Consider the following 19,345-nt stretch of genomic DNA (forward strand, 5'->3'; position numbering starts at 1 on the left):
ACAGTTTGATGTACACTAACACTTTCCATATTCGTTGTTGAACTAGCACCACGGCGCAAGCGGAAACAGACATAAGGGATAATGCTTGACAGGTTAACAAAATCTAAAGGAGGAAGAATGGAGATCCATTTTGAGGCAGGTTTAAAAAGGCCACGTGATGCTACAGAGTCAGCGAAGTTAGTATCAGAAGCAGCCGTTGTCGTTAGGTGTCATGCACGTATCCTCCCAACGTGGATCCAGTACAGGAATGAGAAAGACAATATCCAGTTTAACACCTTCCTTGACCATTTATCCGTAAGTAATGTTATTCATCGCAATTAGTAATATTGTCTTGCTCTGTTCCATACTTTCTAGCTTCCTCCTAATAAGACTCACATTCTTTTTTCAACAAATGAGGTTCAAGTTGGATCCGAAAGATGATGCAACTAAACAAGCATGCACTCATGTTTTTCAGTCTGCTATGCAATAGTATCGGTACCACCTTAGAAAATCTCACTTTGAAGGCAAGGCTAACAATGAAATCGCCCAAACATCTCCAGTGGAATATAGTATAGATGAAGACTGGACAGCCCTCGTTAAACATTGGTCTGATCCAAACTATCAGGTAGGCTATATGTATTTGATCAGACCACATATTGAACTTGTATTTATGTATGTGCCTTACAAGTGTATCTTCTTCTAGGCTAACTGTTTGAAGAACAAAACCAACCGTTCTAAAGTGAAATTCCAACAAACAACAGGATCTCGTAGCTATATTGCACACTGCGAGGCTCTTGTAAATAGCTTCTACTTCCTTCTTTTTTTGTGCCATATTATCGTATCTATATTGACTTGTTCCAAATATAGAGGAAAGCCCGTGCGGACCAAAAAGAACCTGAACCGAATGCAGTGCAAATCTTCAAGGATTGCCACACCAGCAAGATGAAGGGCATGAGCACACCAGTTCAAGATGTTGCTATAAGTACTTACTCCTCCTGCCTTGAACTGATTGGTACTGTGATGTGTTCATTTAACTACTTGGTTTGCAGCCAATGTCAGTTACTCTGTTCACTTTTATTCACAGTTGTCTTAACATATCATTTCACCTTACATGGTTTAAAAGAGATGAAGGATATTCTTTTGGTCTTGATCTATAATCTAGTTGTTATGTTGACGTGCGCACACAATGATAAAATAGCATGTTTGTTTTATATCTGTTTGCCCATGATATGAATGATGTCATACTATGTTCATCCTACTTTAAACCATGTCTCTTTATCCTTAGATGTCAACGAATGTGAGGAAATAGACAATACAATAGGCATGCTACATGGACATATGTTCCGAAAGTGATTTTATTATGTAGTTGGCACTACAATACATGCTAATGTATTACAGTAGTTCACCAAAACAAGTTATGTATAAACGTTTAACCTACTTTGTTTGTTTTTGTCTCATTAGTAACTTATCTGGTACACTAATCTACAAGTTCAAATTTTCAGGAAGCTATGGAACAAATGATTGAACAACCACAACCACCTGAAGGTGACAAGGCTACTACAGGCACAATGTCACCTCTTGCTACAGTGCATCAGTATCTCTCCACTAACAGTGCAAAAAGCACCTTCCTGCGTAATTTTGGGTTGGTTGTCAAGGTAACCTCGTCCAAATCGCCTACTGAACAAAATCTTCCTGCTAGACAGAGTGATATATCTGTGCTCCAGACACAAGTCCAATCCCTAATGGACGTTGTTTCAGAAACAAGAATAGTGGTTGAGAAATGTTGTCAAGATATGAATGGTTTTGAAACCAGACTATCAGACATTCGCTTCGTTGTTCAAGAGCAATGGCGGAAAAAAGGTGGAGATCGTGCTGCTCCATCAGATTCTACAGCCTGAAACATTAGCACTCAGGTCAAATGATCTGTGTTTCTATACATCTGATGGTGCTTTTATCTTGAAGGACTGTAAACTGTATGCCAACATGCCTTTTGTTGTATGGTTGGAATTTATTTTGTTGTGATACAACATTTATGATGCTGCCTTAGGCTGCAGTAATTACGACGCTATTTTTGTATAGTGTAGGTTTATCTTAGTAATGTATTCGACCGAAAGCTTCGTAGGAGCCCAACATGCCAACATTCGTCGGGCCCATTCCAATTGGGCTAAAAACGATTACGGGCCAAAATTGGCATGTAGCCCACTAAAAATATCTGGGCCTAAATCAGCATAAGCTTTCATATTTTTCTGGTAGGCCTGTGCCCATAGTGGGCCTTTAGCAGGCCTAAACATAATTTGGGCCCTTAGTAAAAATAGGCCGTTTATAGGTGTAAATATCTCGAGCCCATAAAAAACATGGGCCTTTAATAGACCAAAAGTGAGATTGGGCCCTGATTGGGCCAAATAACCCACTGGACTTAGCAGGCCGAAATGGTGGCCCATTTATGATGCAGATCTTTGACAGGCCGAAATTCGGATGGGTCGTAAATGCGCGGACCTAATACACGGGCCTTTAACAGGCCAGAACTTCGGTCGGGCTAGATTATTGTCGATTTTATATGGGCCGTTAATGGGCCCCATATGCCGTTGGGCCACATATGGCCCATGGTTTACGTCCGGCGTTAACAGGCCGAAAATGACAACTGGCCGAAAGTGGCCCAAAGCTATAGTGGGCCTCTAACAGGCCGAATGTCAGACATGGCCGAATATGACCCAAATCCTTCACGGTCGTTTATGGGCCGAAAGTTTTGATGGCCTGTAAATGGGCCCAAATGAAGCCGGACCTTTAACAGGCCGGAAATACACCGGGTCGTAATTCGGCCCAATTACTTTGCGAACTGTTAACGGGCCAGAAGTGACCATGGGCCGCGTTGATGACAAGTTTAGGATAGGCCTTTGATGGGCCGATTTGACAGAGAATGTTGGGCCTTTAGCTGGGCCGGCCCATTATGGTCTGCAGAATATTGTGGGCCTTTAGCTTGGCCGGCCCATTGTGGTCCGCAAAATCTTGTGGGCCTTTAGCTGGGCCGTCCCATTATGGTCTGCAAAATCGTGTGGGCCTTTAGCTGGGCCGGCCCATTATGGTCCGCTAAATCTTATGGGCCTGCGGTTGGGCCGACCCATTTAAACTTTGTGGGACACTTTTGGGCTGGTCCACGTGTCAACATATCATAGGCCCATCTCGACCATTGGATGAGTGACACCTGTGCCAACGCAGAGCTGACGCGTGGATCGGTCAACCAATGAGAATTTTACACGTGGAAAATCGGCATTGGTCATGGATGTTAACGGGTTATCGGATCCAAAATCCGACCCGATAGCTTAACGACGTTCCGTTACGGTGGATGCCACGTGTCGGTCACCCTTGACAAAAGCACTTCTGTGACGCGCGATTTATCGTCATGGAAGTGGACACTTCCGTGATGATAATTTTGGCAATGTCATGGAACACTTCTACGATAGCACAGGTATGACTATCTTGATTCTGTCATAAATTTGTCATGGATGTACATGCATGACAGAAAACGCGACCTACTGTGACAAACACTTATCATCACGAAAGTGTATTTTTTTTGTAGTGTTGGCATGTCCAAAACTTAGCAGCACAAATGTCTCGGTCGGGAGCACTTGTTCGGGCGTCCTTGGTCTTGCGGGTTGTGGTACTTGGCGGTCTTGACGAATCCAAGGGTACTTGGCAGTTCAAAATTGCTCCTGTCCGGGATGTTCAGTCGAGGCAGGGTCGCAGTTGGTCGGGGGGATCATGAGGTGGTAGCATGCGGAGAGGCACGCGGAAGGGCTCTTCTCTAGGAAAAGAAGATGCCGGAGGGGAGCAACCATGGCCTCGGCCAGGGAGGCGAAGTGCACGGCCACGACAGGGGTTGATGTAGGGGGTCTTGGTGCGGCAGGGACGAGCTCTCTCCGGTGAGGGCACCGGTGGCCGGGGATGGGCAAAGCGGTGATGAGAAGACACGGGAGACATGGGCCTCAAGCTCGAGCGGCAAGCCGGTGAAGGAGGCCGACACCGACGAAGACCTAGGGCGGCGCGACAGACTGGGAGTAGAGTAAGGAGGTCCGATGGGTCCCGAGGGTGCAGTGCGGCGGGGTCGAGGTTGGAGACGAGGTATGAGAGGGAGACGAGCGCATGGAGATGGCGGCTCTGGCTGGTCGTCCGGGTCACGGAGGACGAAGATCCGGTGGGGGCACGAGGGTGTAGGGCGGCGGCCTCCAGGCGTTCGAGCAAAGCAACACGGGAACGAGAGGGAGGTGGAGATGGGATCGAGGGAGAGAAGGGATCGGGCACGTCCTCCTGGCGACATGAGGGGAAAACGAGAGGGAGAGACCAAGGGTTCGAGAGGAGGGGATCTGGGCTAGGGTTAGACGGGGGCGCTAGGCCTTAGAGGGTAAATGGGCCGCAGGTTTAGGTGTGGCTGGGCCTATATGGGTTTCCCCCTCCGTTTTCTACTAACTTTTCTTAATCTATTTTCCAAGGAGAAAAATAGCTACAAAGCCCAGGGAGATCGGAGAGGAGTATGAGAGATAGAAAAATATCCCCATGACCCTGGAATTATGCTGAATGTTAAAAAAATTGACTTGGGAATTTTTAATAGGTAGAAAAATAATTAAAGTTTGAATTTGATTCAAACTTGAGCCATTTTTGAACCCAACCAAATCAACCCCAAATGAGGTGAAATTTCACAGAGAGGTTGAGGATGAGGTGCTCTAGCATCAGGAAAAGAATGAACATTTATCTGTGATAGGAAAAAATCTCACTTGCAAAGAATGGGTAAATTTGAAAGAAAGAAGCTAGTGATTGGGTTTCAACTAGATGAGGGATTTGGTGGCAAGAGAAAGATGCAAGTGTGTTTTGGTTGATTCCATAACAATGGAATATTTATTATAGCTCCCTAATAATATTGGGAGTATATGTTCTAAAGAGAAATCACCATTGTGAATATCCCTCGATTTAAATGGACCGGAGATCCATACGATTTATTTAGATGAGTTGCAAAAATTAATGATATGATGGCATGATGACATGATGCAATGCAAAAATAAAAGAGCAAGCACAAATGAAACACACTATGATCACGAAAATAAGGAAGTCTTCTGAAGTGTCGGTCTTGGGGCGTCACAACACTCCTCCCCTTACAAGAGATCTCGTCTCGAGATATAGGATGGCACCGGAGGGAAGCGGAAAATAAAGAGGAGAGGTAAAACTAAGTTGCTTCTTAACAAAAGTGTGAAACCAATGAACCTTGAGAGGATAAACAATTTTGAGAAAATAATACAACGAAGAGGAACGAAGTTGAAAACACTCCGCTAGAAAAGAGGAACAAGGAAGAACAAATTCGGACAACACTCCGGTTGGAAAGAGATGGAAGACTTTATAAGGCGAAAAGAACTTGAGCAGAGGACACAACACTCTAGTTGAATGGATAAGCAAAGGATAGAACATGATCTTTGACAAAAATGAGATGATGGGTCGAAGAGTGCAACATCCCAATGCCTCTGGAAGAAAGAATAGAAGATAGATTGTTGGAATAAAAGAATGGAGAAGCAAATGCCAACTTCTGCCACAACTGAGCTTGGAAAGCAGCCTTCGAAGAAGGTTATAACAGAGTTGTTGGAGAACCAACAATGAAACGAGTAAGCTTGTAGTGGGATTATGGAAAACTTCTCAAAATTATGAGGTGAAATTATGCCACTAATGGAAAAACAATAGATTGGATTGACATGAACAAGGAAACGAGAAACTTATTTCACTGGGAGGATAAATAAGGAACTTGGGTCATTTATAAGCACCATAAATAGCAACAATATTTAGGAAAAGCTTTAGGTGAAATATAACCCAAGATAACTCCAACAAAGAGATTGATGGATTGAGAAGAGCTCATGCTCAAAGAAATTTATGGGTTTAACTATCTCATTCTTGACAACAGTTGAATCATGACACACGAAGGGAAAATTTCAAGAGTGACATAATACCACCTCAAAAGATATGGTAGAATGAATTGCACTTCAAAATGCAAGATGAAGAATGCTTGAACTCCTCAAAACAAGACATGTGTTGAACAGCATGTTTATTTTAGAGTATAGCTTGGCGGATCATAACTTCGAGAGAAATCTTGAGGACAATTGAAGAATGAAAGGAATCCTTGATGAACCACCATGTAGAGCCTCCATGAATAACTCTGGTAACAAAATGATGATAAAAAGAAAGAGAAGTTGAAAACACAAGGTGAAGCCTTGTAATGATTTAGATGGATCTTCGCGATGATATAACCGAGAAAACTTGAAACTCTGGAAAAGAAAGATGAACAATAGAAACCGAGAATTTTGATGAACCTCAGGAATAAGGAGTTGAATATACTTGATGAAACAAGAATAAGAATTACATTATGCTTATCCTTCATCAATTAAATTGATGACACATAATGGATTTGGCATACTACTTATTCTCGTAGAAAGGATTAAGATAGATATTGTGCAAACTTGGAAGGTCTTCAATGAACCACCAGTAGGACTTGAAAAGAACAAATGAATTGATATGATAACAAGAGGAAAGGAATCTTGAACAAACCACCGTAAGAATTGAAAAAGAAAAAAGAAAAGATAGCAAAACACCGGGAAGAATTTGAAAATGAACGAAGATACTTGAGAGAATTTAGATGAAAGTGAATGAAGAGATCATGAACTGATTAGAGGATATCTGAACGATGCACCGGTAAGATTTGGAGAACGATAGCTACACGCTGAGAATGAATAATTCTGAGATGATGGCTCCGGAGAATCAAACTGAAAAGACTCCTGAGTTACTCCAGATGGGTGAAAAGAATTCTCAGAATCGAAAACAATTATGAGAGGATGGCAGCAAGCTTGAACCACGCATCTCTGAGATAACAGATAAGATTTGGAGGAAATACTCTTCTTCGGTCTTCAAATGTTGAGAATGACGATGAGAAACACCACCATGAATTGTTGAGATACTCCGGGATGAAAATTAGAAAGGTTGAACCAATGATGAAAATAATTTGAAAGATCTTGGAGAAAGACATATGACTAATGCTAATTCATTCTTATGTCAACTTTGAAAGAATTTGAGGATAGCTCAGGGAAAATTAGAAGAATCAGATAAGATCCTAGGAAAAGACATGTGGGTTAGGGCCCACTCAAAAGATACACCGTTGAACGATTAAAAGAGAGAATGTGCCGGTTGAATTAAATGGCTTGAATAAGGTAAGACCTCGAAATAGCTTGAAAGTATTACGAATAGAAACTTGAATCTTCTGGGATATCTTCAGCACTTCGGAACAAATGAATAGCGAGAAGTGAATGATTAAGAGGTGCATCGGCATGAGAAAACATTTAAAACAAGGAAAGGAATATGGTCAACAAAGCTTTAATTGAATCCACTGGAGAAGAAAAGAGAATGGAGAATGATGAACTTGAAGCTCCGTTAGTATCTTCCTGAGAATCACCGGATAAGAACATTGACGGAAAAGAATGGAGAGACTTCCCATCAATAAAATGATACTTGATTAAGAAATCTGAGTCCTTGAAGAAAAAGGGTGGGAGGGCGGGAAAAACAAAGGCAACTTGGCACGGATGAAACAAACACCGTTGAGAAGACTTAGAATTGATCTTGCGAATGTAGAAATGATCGGATCCACTTGAAGAGAAGCACGCCGGTTGAGAAGAAATTGAGATGGCAAACTTGATGATCGAAAGGATTAGTATACACATAGGAATATGAGAACAACGTTTAGGAAAGGTATGGAATCATCACTTGACATCGAAGCGACTCGAATACCACAACTCTAAACAAAACAAAGGATTTGGCTTGCAGAATAAGACAGAACAAACATATGATAGATCCCATATCGTATCATGTGTCTGTTGGAAAGATATTCCAGGAGCTACTCGAATTCCCACCTATAAAACTCCCGAAACTTTCTGGTTATGCAATCAGGTGTTGGGGATACAGGGGAAGCATAATATGTCACCCAAACTAACAATCCCTACATCCAGCTGTATCCATCCTTCAACACATAACCAAGAAACCTTTGGAAATCATGTACCTCAACCTTTGAAAAGCATCCGTTATACGAGTTATGGAAATACTCCCGAACTCTCGACCCAGTACTGGGTGGCGTCGAGGTTATCTCACCAACAACTTCATAAAAGAGATTTTCAATGTCGGTGAAACTCAAGTATTCCAGAACTGCAACGATAAAATTGTGACGACAACACCTCAGAGCTCAACTCCCCAGGACACTGCCACAACCCCTAAATGTCAGGAGGCACCAAGAACAATGTTCTCATCACAAGAATATCGAAACGATTCCAAGATACACGCGTGATTCTAAAAGAAATTTCGTGAAAATTGAGGAGAGAAAAGTCAAAACTTCTACATCAGGAGGCCTCATCACATCGACGAAGGGACTGAGGAGTAAAAAGAATCCTACTCTCCGATATATATAATCCTAAGACTCAAAACATTTTGTTCTAGACTCGACAATGTCAATGATTCGATAAAGCAGGGGGCTCCTAAGTCGGGGATGGCTCTGATTACCAACTTATAACACCCATGATGCGGCTATATCTCCCACGTGTCGAGGCATGACTTAGAGGCATAACCTCATGATGGTTGAGTCGCAAGTGGGGTAATCTTCACACAATCCCATGTACTGAATAAGAAAGGGATAAAGAGTTGGCTTACAATCGCCACTTCACACAAATAACAAGTTAAACATACATCATCCATAATACAATCATGGTCCGACTACGGAACCAAAATAAAAGAAGACAACCCCAAATGCTAGATCCCCGATCGTCCCAAGTCCACTACTGATCAACCAGAAAAGACACATAACAATGATCAAGATCTTCATCGAGCTCCCACTTGAGTTCGGTTGCGTCACCTGCATTGGTATCATCGGCACCTACAACTATTTGGAAGTATCCGTGAGTCACGAGCACTCAGCAATCTCACACCCGCGAGATCAAGACTATTTAAGCTTATGGGTAGGGTAAGGTAATGAGGTGGAGCTGCAGCAAGCACTAAGCATATATGGTGGCTAACATACGCAAACAAGAGCGAGAAGAGAAGCAACACAACGGTCGAGAAGCTAGAAGTGATCCTGAAACTACTTACGTTCAAGCATAACACAAGACCGTGTTCACTTCTCGGACTCCCCCGAAAAGAGACCATCACGATTACACACACGGTTGATGCATTTTAATTAAGTCAAGTGTCAAGTTCTCTACAACCGGACATTAACAAATTCCCATCTGCCACATAACGGCGGGCACGGCTTTCGAAAGTTTATACCCTGCAGGGGTGTCCCAACTTAGCCCATCACAAGCTCTCACGGTCAACGAAGGATATTCCTTCTCCCGGAAAGACCCGATCAGACTCGAAATCCCGGTTACAAGACATTTCGACAATGGTAAAACAAGACCAGCAAAGCCGCCCCTTGTGCCAACAAATCCTGATAGGAGTCGCACGTATCTCGTTCTCAGGACACACCGGATGGGCCAGACGTCGGGTTGGCATAGACCCTGGTTGCCCAGGGGGCGCTGGACATCGCCTAGTTTGTACCAACACTCAGAGGAGCACTGGCCTGGGGGTTTAAAATAAATATGACCCTTGAGTCTGCAGAACCCAAGGGAAAAAGGCTTAGGCGGCAAATGTTAAAACCAAGGTTGGGCCTTGCTGGAGGAGTTTTATTCAAGGCGAACTTTCAAGGGGTTCCTATAACACCCAACCGCGTAAGGAACGCGAAATCAAGGAACATAACACCGGTATGATGGAAACTAGGGCGGCAAGAGTGGAACAAAACACCAGGCATAAGGCCGAGCCTCCCACCCTTTACCAAGTATATAGATGCATTAATTAAAATAAGAGATACTGTGATATCCCAACATAAACATGTTCCAACATGGAACAAACTTCAACTTCACCTGCAACTAGCAACGCTATAAGAGGGGTTGAGCAAAGCGGTAACATAGCCAAACAATGGTTTGCTAGGAAGGTGGGTTAGAGGCTTGACATGGCAATATGGGAGGCATGAGATGACAAGTGGTAGGTAGCGCGACATAGCGATAGAACGAACAACTAGCAAGCAAAGATAAAAGTGATTTCGAGGGTATGGTCATCTTGCCTGAGATCCCGCAAGGAAGAAGAACGAGTTCATGAAGAAGACAAACGGACGTAGTCGAATGGATCCTCACAAACGCGATGTTACCGGAACTAACAAGTAGAAGCAACACCGGAAAGGAGCAAACAACATGGTAAACTACCATCACATAAACATGGCATGATGCAAAATCAAGTATGATGCATGTCCGGTTTAAAGAGGCATGGCATGGCAAAGTGCAACAAACATTACTATAAATTAAGTGGAGCTCAATATACAACGAGTTGCACATTGACGAAACACCACATTTGATTATTTAGTTCACTCCTGTTTATGTATCCAATAATATTAAATGTTGTTAAACATGGCAAGAGGTGAAGCATAAGTAATCTAAACATTTAGGCAAGTTTAAATGAGGCCGGAGATAACAACAACCATTCCGAAAAATCCCCATGTGTCATTTAGCAATTTAAGCAAACAACAATTTAAACATTCTTGATGTTGTTATCATGATGCGGATGACATTTGCAAGTTTTATGCAATTTTTGTTAAAATTTGACATGAACATGATATGAAGCATTTGGTCGCCATGATGGAATGAAAGGGGTGCCATGGCAGCGATAACGAAAATGATGCCAAGGCAACATTCCGGGTTCCGGTAATTCGTTGGAGTACCGGTGCAAAAGAGCAAGTGTGCGGATGTGCGGAACATGCTAGAGATGGTGGGGTGATCCCGGATTCTGGGTTCCCATGGGTCGACGGCATGGCAAGCGAGGAGGAACGTGCAAGGACATCTCGGACATGGTGCACACACGAGCATCTCATACAACACACATGCATATGGTCCACAACGTCGTCTCGGGGTTATACCTTCGAAGCGTGCATTTTCGGGGTGATTCGAGTTCGTCGAGGGAAGTATAGGAAGTAGTCGTTCCGCAACGATAGTAGAAGTAGTGGTACTATCGGTCCTCGACGGTAGTGGTACACGTTTTCCTGTAGATGTTCGGGTCAACGAGGGGGGTACTTGGGGCAACATAGGTCTCCGGGGTTGTCAGGTACACGTTCACGAAGTAGTCATACACGTCATCGGTCGTTTGTTCACTCAACGGCCTTCAACGGTGGTAGTTGTTCTCATATCATCGTGGAAGTAGTTGTACATGGTTGTGACGGTAACCGAACTTGGCGGTCCGACGGGGTACACTTAAGTTGCCGTGGGAACTTGGTGAATCCGAGGTCTTCGGGATCGACGGTAGTTGTACATCTCATAGTGGAACTTGACGGATCCGAGGACTCCGGGCGTCGTGGTAACAACCGGGGCGGTCTTGACGCATCCGACCCGAGGAACTTGGCGTGTCCAAAATGTAGCAGCACAAATGTCTCGGTCGGGAGCACTCGTTCGGCCGTCCTTGGTCTTATGGGTCGTGGTACTTGGCGGTCTTGACGAATCCAAGGGTACTTGGCAGTTCAAAATTGCTCCTATCCGGGGACGTTCAGTGGAGGCACGGTCGTAGGTGTTCGGGGGGATCATGAGGTGGTAGCATCCGGAGAGGCACGCGGAAGGGCTCAGCTCTAGGCAAAGAAGATGCCGGAGGGGAGAAACCATGGCCTCGGCCAGGGAGGCGAAGTGCACGGCCACGACAGGGGTTGATGCAGAGGGTCTTGGCGCGGCGGGGACGAGCTCGCTCCGGCGAGGGCACCGGTGGCCGGGGACGAGCGAAGCGGTGACGAGGAGACGCGGGAGACGTGGCCCTCAAGCTCGAGCGGCGAGACGACGAAGGAGGCCGACGCCGACGGAGACCTAGGGCGGCGCGGCGGACTGGGAGTAGAGGAAGGAGGTCTGGCGGGTCCCGAGGGCGCAGTGCGGCGGGGTCGAGGTAGGATAGGGAGATGAGCGCAGGGAGATGGCGGCTCTGGCCGGTCGTCCGAGTCGCGGAGGACGAAGATCCGGCGGGGGAGGATGCAGGGCGGCGGCCTCTAGGCGTTCGAGCAAAGCAGCACGGGAACGAGAGGGAGATGGAGATGGGATCGAGGGAGAGAAGGGATCGGGCGCGTCCTCCTGGCGGCGCGAGGGGAAAACAAGAGGGAGAGACTAGGGGGTCGAGAGGAGGGGATCTGGGCTAGGGTTAGATGGGGGCACTGGGCCTTAGAGGGCAAATGGGCCGTGGGGAAGCCCGGTTAGTCAGGCCGCAGGTTTAGGTGCGGCTGGGCCTAAATGGGTTTGCCCCTCCGTTTTCTACTAACTTTTCTTTAATCTATTTTCCAAGAAGAAAAATAGCAAGAAAGCCCAGGGAGATCGGAGAGGAGTATGAGAGATATAAAAATATCCCCATGCCCCTGCAGGATGTTAAAAAATTGACTTGGGAATTTTTAATAGGTAGAAAATTAATTAAAGTTTGAATTTGATTCAAATTTGAGCCATTTTTGAACCCAACCAAATCAACCCCAAATGAGGTGAAATTTCACAGAGAGGTTGAGGATGAGGTGGTCTAGCATCAAGAAAAGAATGAACATTTATCTGTGACAGAAAAAATGTCACTTGCAAAGAATGGGTAAATTTGAAAGAAAGAAGCTAGTGATTGGGTTTCAACTAGATGAGGGATTTGGTGGCAAGAGAAAGATGCAAGTGTGTTTTCGTTGATTCCATAACAATGGAATATTTATTATAGCTCCCTAATAATATTGGGAGTATATGTTCTAAAGAGAAATCACCATTGTGAATATTCCTCGATTTAAATGGACCGGAGATCCATACGATTTATTTAGATGAGTTGCAAAAATTAATGATATGATGGCATGATGACATGATGCAATGCAAAAATAAAAGAGCAAGCACAAATGAAACACGCGGTGATCACGAAAATAAGGAAGTCTTCTGTCACAGATCATATCTATCATTGCAAGCTAAAAAGTCTCTAGCAGTTTCTTCATCCATAACAGAACCCTCAGGCACAACAGGTAATTCATATCTAGGGGAGAATCTTCATCATCACTTTCATCAATACTATCAGTTTCAATAATTTCATTCTCTCTAACCCTAGCAAGTTGTTCATCAAGAAATTCACCTAGTGGCATAGTATTATCAAGCATAGAAGTAGTTTCTTCATAAGCATCATGCAAAGTAGAAGTGGCATCATTAATAACATGTGACATATCAAAATAAATAGCAGGAGTAGGTGTCGCAAGTTTACTCAAAACATAAGTTGAATCAAGTGCAGAGCTAGATGGCAGTTCCTTACCTCCCCTCGTGGTTGAGGGAAAAATCTTGGTTCTTTCATCTTTCAAGTTCCTCATAGTGATCAACAGATGTAAATCCCAAGTGACTCAAAGAATAGAGCAATGCTCCCCGGCAATGGCGCCAGAAAATAGTCTTGATAACCCACAAGTATAGGATATCGCAACAGTTTTCGAGGGTAGAGTATTCAACCCAAATTTATTGATTCGACACAAGGGGAGCCAAAGAATATTCTCAAGTATTAATAGTTGAGTTGTCAATTCAACCGCACCTGAAACACTTAATATCTGCAGCAAAGTATTTTATAGCAAAGTAATATGGAAGTAACGGTAACGATGGCAAAAGTAACAGTATTGGTTTTGTAGTGATTGTAACAATGGCAACGATAAAGTAACTAAGCAAAGATAAATATGTGAAAAGCTCGTAGGCAATGGATTAGTGATGGATAATTATGTCGGATGCGATTCCTCATGCAACAGTTATAACATAGGGTGACACAGAACTAACTCCAATTCATCAATGTAATGTAGGCATGTATTCCGAATATAGTCATACGTGCTTATGAAAAAGAACTTGCATGACATCTTTTGTCCTACCCTCCCGTGGCAGCGGGGGCCTATTGGAAACTAAGGGATATTAAGGCCTCCTTTTAATAGATTACCGGAACAAAGCATTAGCACTTAGTGAATACATGAACTCCTCAAACTATAGTCATCACTGGTAATTGTCCCGATTATTGTCACTTCGGGGTTAACGGATCATAACACATATTAGGTGACTATTGACTTGCAAAATAGGATCAAGAACTCACATATATTCATGGAAACATAATAGGTTTAGATCTGAAATCATGGCACTCGGGCCCTAGTAACAAGCATTAAGCATAGCAAAGTCATAGCAACATCAATCTCAGAACATAATGGATACTAGGGATCAAACCCTAACAAAACTAACTCGATTACAAGATAAATCTCATCCAACCCATCACCGTCCAGCAAGCCTACGATGTAATTACTCAGGCACGGCGGTGAGCATCATGAAATAGGTGATGGAGGAAGGTTGATGATGATGATGGCGACGGATTCCCCTCTCCGGAGCCCCGAACGGACTCTAGATCATCCCTCCCGAGAGAGATAAGGGCTTGGCGGCGCCTCCGTATCGTAAAACGTGATGAATCCTTCTCTCTGATTTTTTTCTCCCCAAATGTGAATATATAGAGTTGGAGTTGAGGTCGGTGGAGCCTCAGGGGGCCCACGAGATAGGGGGGCGCGCCCCAGGAGATGGGCGCGCCCCCCACCCTCGTGGACAGGGTGTGGGCCCCCTTGCGTTGATTCTTTCACCGGTATTTTTATATATTCCAAAAATATTCTCCGTGAATTTTCAGGTCATTCAGAGAACTTTTATTTCTGCACAGAGACAACACCATGGCAATTCTGCTGAAAACAACATCAGTCTGAGTTAGTTGCATTCAAATCATGCAAGTTAGAGTCCAGAACAAGGTCAAAAGTGTTTGGGAAAGTAGATACGATGGAGACGTATCAACTCCCCCAAGCTTAAACCTTTGCTTGTCCTCAAGCAATTCAGTTGGCAAACTGAAAGTGATAAAGAAAAACTTTTACAAACTCTTTTTCGTCTTGTTGTAAATATGTAGAGCCAGCATTCAAGTTTTCAGCAAAGATTATGAACTAACCATATTCAGAATAACATTTTGGTCTCATGTTTACTCATATCAATGGCATAATCAACTAGCGAGCAATAATAATAAATCTCGGATGACAACACTTTCTCAAAACAATCATAATATGATATAACAAGATGGTATCTCGCTAGCCCTTTCTAAGACCGCAAAACATAAATGTAGAGCACCTCTGAAGATCAAGGACTGACTGAACATTGTAATTCATGGTAAAAGAGATCCAGTCACAGTCATACTCAATGTAAAATAATAGTAATACATGCAAATGACAGCAGTGCTCTCCAACTGGTGCTTTTTAATAAGAGGATGATGACTCAACATAAAATTAAATAGATAGGCCCTTCGCAGAGGGAAGCAGGGATTTGTAGAGGTGCCAGAGCTCGATTTTGAAATAGAGATGAATAATATTTTGAGTGGTATACTTTCATTGTCAACATAACAACCAAGAGATCTTGATATCTTCCATGCTACACACATTATAGGCGGTTCCCAAGAAGAATGGTAAAGTTTATACTCCTCCTCCACCAACAAACATCAATCCATGGCTTGTCCGAAACAATGGGTGCCTCCAACTAACAACAATCCTGGGGGAGTTTTGTTTGCAATTATTTTAATTTAAGCATGGGATTTGGCATCCCGGTTACCAGCGATTTTCTCGTGAGTGAGGAGCGGAGTCCACTCCTCTTGAGAATAACCCGCCTAGCATGGAAGATATAGACGGCCCTAGTTGATACATGAGCTATTCGAGCATACAAAACAAAATTTCATTTGAAGGTTTAGAGTTTGGCACATACAAATTTACTTGGAACGGCATGTAGATACCACATATAGGAAGGTATGGTGGACTCACATGGAATAACTTTTGGGGTTTATGGAAGTGGATGCACAAGCAGTATCCCCGCTTAGTACAAGTGAAGGCTAGAAAGAGGATGGGAAGCGACCAACTAGAGAGCGGCAACAGTCATGAACATGCATTAAAATTAATCAACACCGAGTGCAAGCATGAGTAGGATATAATTCACCATGAACATAAATATCGTGGAGGCTATGTTGATTTTGTTTCAACTACATGCATGAACATGTGCCCAGTCAAGCCACTCGAATCGTTCAAAGGAGGATACCACCCTATCATACCACATCATAGACATTTTAATAGCATGTTGGCATGCAAGGTAAACCAGTATAAACTACTAGCTAATTAAGCATGGCATGAGCAACTATAATCTCTAATTGTCATTGCAAACATGTTTCATTCATGATAGGCTGAATCAGGAACGATGAACTAATCATATTTACAAAAACAAGATAGGTCGAGTTCATACCAGCTTCTCTCATCTCAATCAGTTCATCATATATCGTCATTATTGCCTTTCACTTGCACAACCGAACGGTGTGGATAATAATAATAGTGCACGTGCATTGGACTAAGTTGGAATCTGCAAGCATTTAATACACATGAGAAGACAAAGTAATATGGGCTCTTTGTTAGATCAACAATAATGCATATAAGAGCCACTCAACATTTTCATCATGGTTCTCCTCTCGACCCCCAAAGAAAAGAAAGGAAATAAAACTATTTACACGGGAAAGCTCCCAACATGCAAAAGAAGATCGAGAAATCTTTTGGGATTTTCTTTTAATTACTACTACTACAGGCATGGGAAGTAAACTAGCTAAAAGCTATAACTATTTTTTGTGTTTTTCTTAAGGTTTTTCAAACACACAAGAAGAATGCCGGAAAAGAAAATAAACTAGCATGGATGGTACAATGAAAAAGTATGAGCACTGACAACTGGCATGAGTGTGTGAACATGAATGTAATGTCGGTGGGGAATACGTACTCCCCCAAGCTTAGGCTTTTGGCCTAAGTTGGTCTATGGACACGGCTCAAAGCCGCCCTCTCCGGTGTACGGAGGAGTGTCCTCTGGGTGCCAATGGTTGGCGATCTCCTCTCGATCCCACTGATAAACAGACTGACGGTAAGGATCAAGTGGTGGCTCCGGCTCAGGCTCTGGAGCTGATGTCAGGCTCTAGTATGCATGAACAGCCTCCGGAAAAACAAGGTACGTGCCTGAAAATATGTTGAACAAAGAGGGAGCAGGCAAGGTAATAGTCTCAAAGTAATTTTTATCAAATATCAATCTATATTTAAGCATCTTATTCTTATCTTTAACAATAAAATCATGTGCTACCATACTCTTATAATATAGAAAAATAGGGGGAGACAACTTTTCCACTTTCTCATAATGCCTAATAGGTATGTTAAAGTGTGCAGCAAGGCACGAGGCAAAGATGCCTCCAAAGACGGGACCCTTTGTACAGATTTAACCATTTAGCAACAATAGCGCCTAAACTGAAAGTGGTATCACGAAACAAGGCATGGCGCAAAATAACAATATCAGGGGCAGTAAGATTTCCATTGTTCTCGCGACCAATTAAGCATCTACTAGCAAATATTGCAAAGTAACGTAGAACAGGAAAATGTATGCTTGTAATTCTTGCATCGGAAACTTTCCTTGTTTCCCCTATAGCAATCATATCAATAAATCCCTCCACATCATTACGATGTGGTTCCTCTATGCTGCCCGCAAAGGGTATCTTACAGACCCTACAAAACTCATATAGTGACATCTCCTTAACCTCATCATATAAATGAAATTCCACCGAAGGTGGCGATTTCTTAGCATGAAAGTAAAAATTTTGCACGAAAATATTAGTGACGAGGAGATACTGTTCGCGCTTGTCGCGGAGGAAGTTGACGAGGCCTGCATTCTCAGCCAAATAATAAAAGTCTTCATAAATCCCGGCTTCTCTCAAGAACTCATCACAAGGCCATTCGCACGGTCGAACCTCCGTGGTGCAAGGGAGATTATATTTGGGCTTCTTATTCTCTTCACTTTGCTTATCCTTCGAGCTTCGGCTCGAAGAGCCCCTCAACAATCTCTTCATCATTTTCTCTGAAAAATTTCTGAAATTTTTAGTGACTCAAAATAAAAGTGAATCAAACTCAACAAGATTGATAACAACTACTCCTACAAGTGCCTAGAAGCCATATCATGTATTAAAACTACTTCTGACCACATAAATTTGACATCCAAGCTCAAGAACAGGGTCACCTAAGCAGCAAAAATTTGCAGTAAATAAAGCACCGGAACAAAAACTAATTGGACCATTGGAGGAGTCACATACCAAAGAACAATCCCCCAAAGCAGTTTTGTGAATGGAGCTTTGAGCAAGGAGATCGAAAATGGCAGCAATATGAGCTAGAACTCGGGTTTGAGCTGGTGGAGGATTTTTTTTGGAGGAAGACGAAGTGTGTGGGTGCAAAAATAAGTAGAGGGGACCCATCTGGGGTCCATGAGGCAGGGGGCGCCCCTAGGGGGTGTTGGAAATATGCCCTAGATGCAATAATAAAAGGATTATTATTATATTTCCTTGTTCATGATGATTGTCTTTTATTCATGCTATAATTGTGTTATCCGGAAATTGTAATACATGTGTGAATACATAGACACCAACATGTCCCTAGTAAGCCTCTAGTTGACTAGCTCGTTGATCAACAGATAGTCATGGTTTCCTGACTATGGACATTGGATGTCATTGATGACGAGATCACATCATTAGGAGAATGATGTGATGGACAAGACCCAATCCTAAACATAGCACAAGATCGTATATTTCGTTTGCTAGAGTTTTTCCAATGTCAAGTATCTTTTCCTTAGACCATGAGATCGTGTAACTCCCGGATACCGTAGGAGTGCTTTGGGTGTACCAAACGTCACTACGTAACTGGGTGACTATAAAGGTATACTACGGGTATCTCCGAAAGTGTCTGTTGGGTTGACACGGATCAAGACTGGGATTTGTCACTCCATATGACGGAGAGATATCTCTGGGCCCACTCGGTAATGCATCATCATAATGAGCTCAAAGTGACCAAGTGTCTGGTCACGGGATCATGCATTACGGTACAAGTAAAGTGACTTGCCGGTAACGAGATTGAACGAGGTATTGGGATACCGACGATCGAATCTCGGGCAAGTAACGTACCGATTGACAAAGGGAATTGTATACGGGGTTGCTTGAATCCTCGACATCGTGGTTCATCCGATGAGATCATCGAGGAGCATGTGGGAGCCAACATGGGTATCCAGATCCTGCTGTTGGTTATTGACCGGAGAGTCGTCTCGGTCATGTCTACATGTCTCCCGAACCCGTAGGGTCTACACACTTAAGGTTCGGTGACGCTAGGGTTGTAGAGATATGAGTATGCAGTAACCCGAAAGTTGTTCGGAGTCCC

The sequence above is a fragment of the Triticum aestivum genome, chromosome 4A (genome assembly GCF_018294505.1).
Source record: "Triticum aestivum cultivar Chinese Spring chromosome 4A, IWGSC CS RefSeq v2.1, whole genome shotgun sequence".
Lineage (NCBI taxonomy): Eukaryota > Viridiplantae > Streptophyta > Magnoliopsida > Poales > Poaceae > Triticum > Triticum aestivum.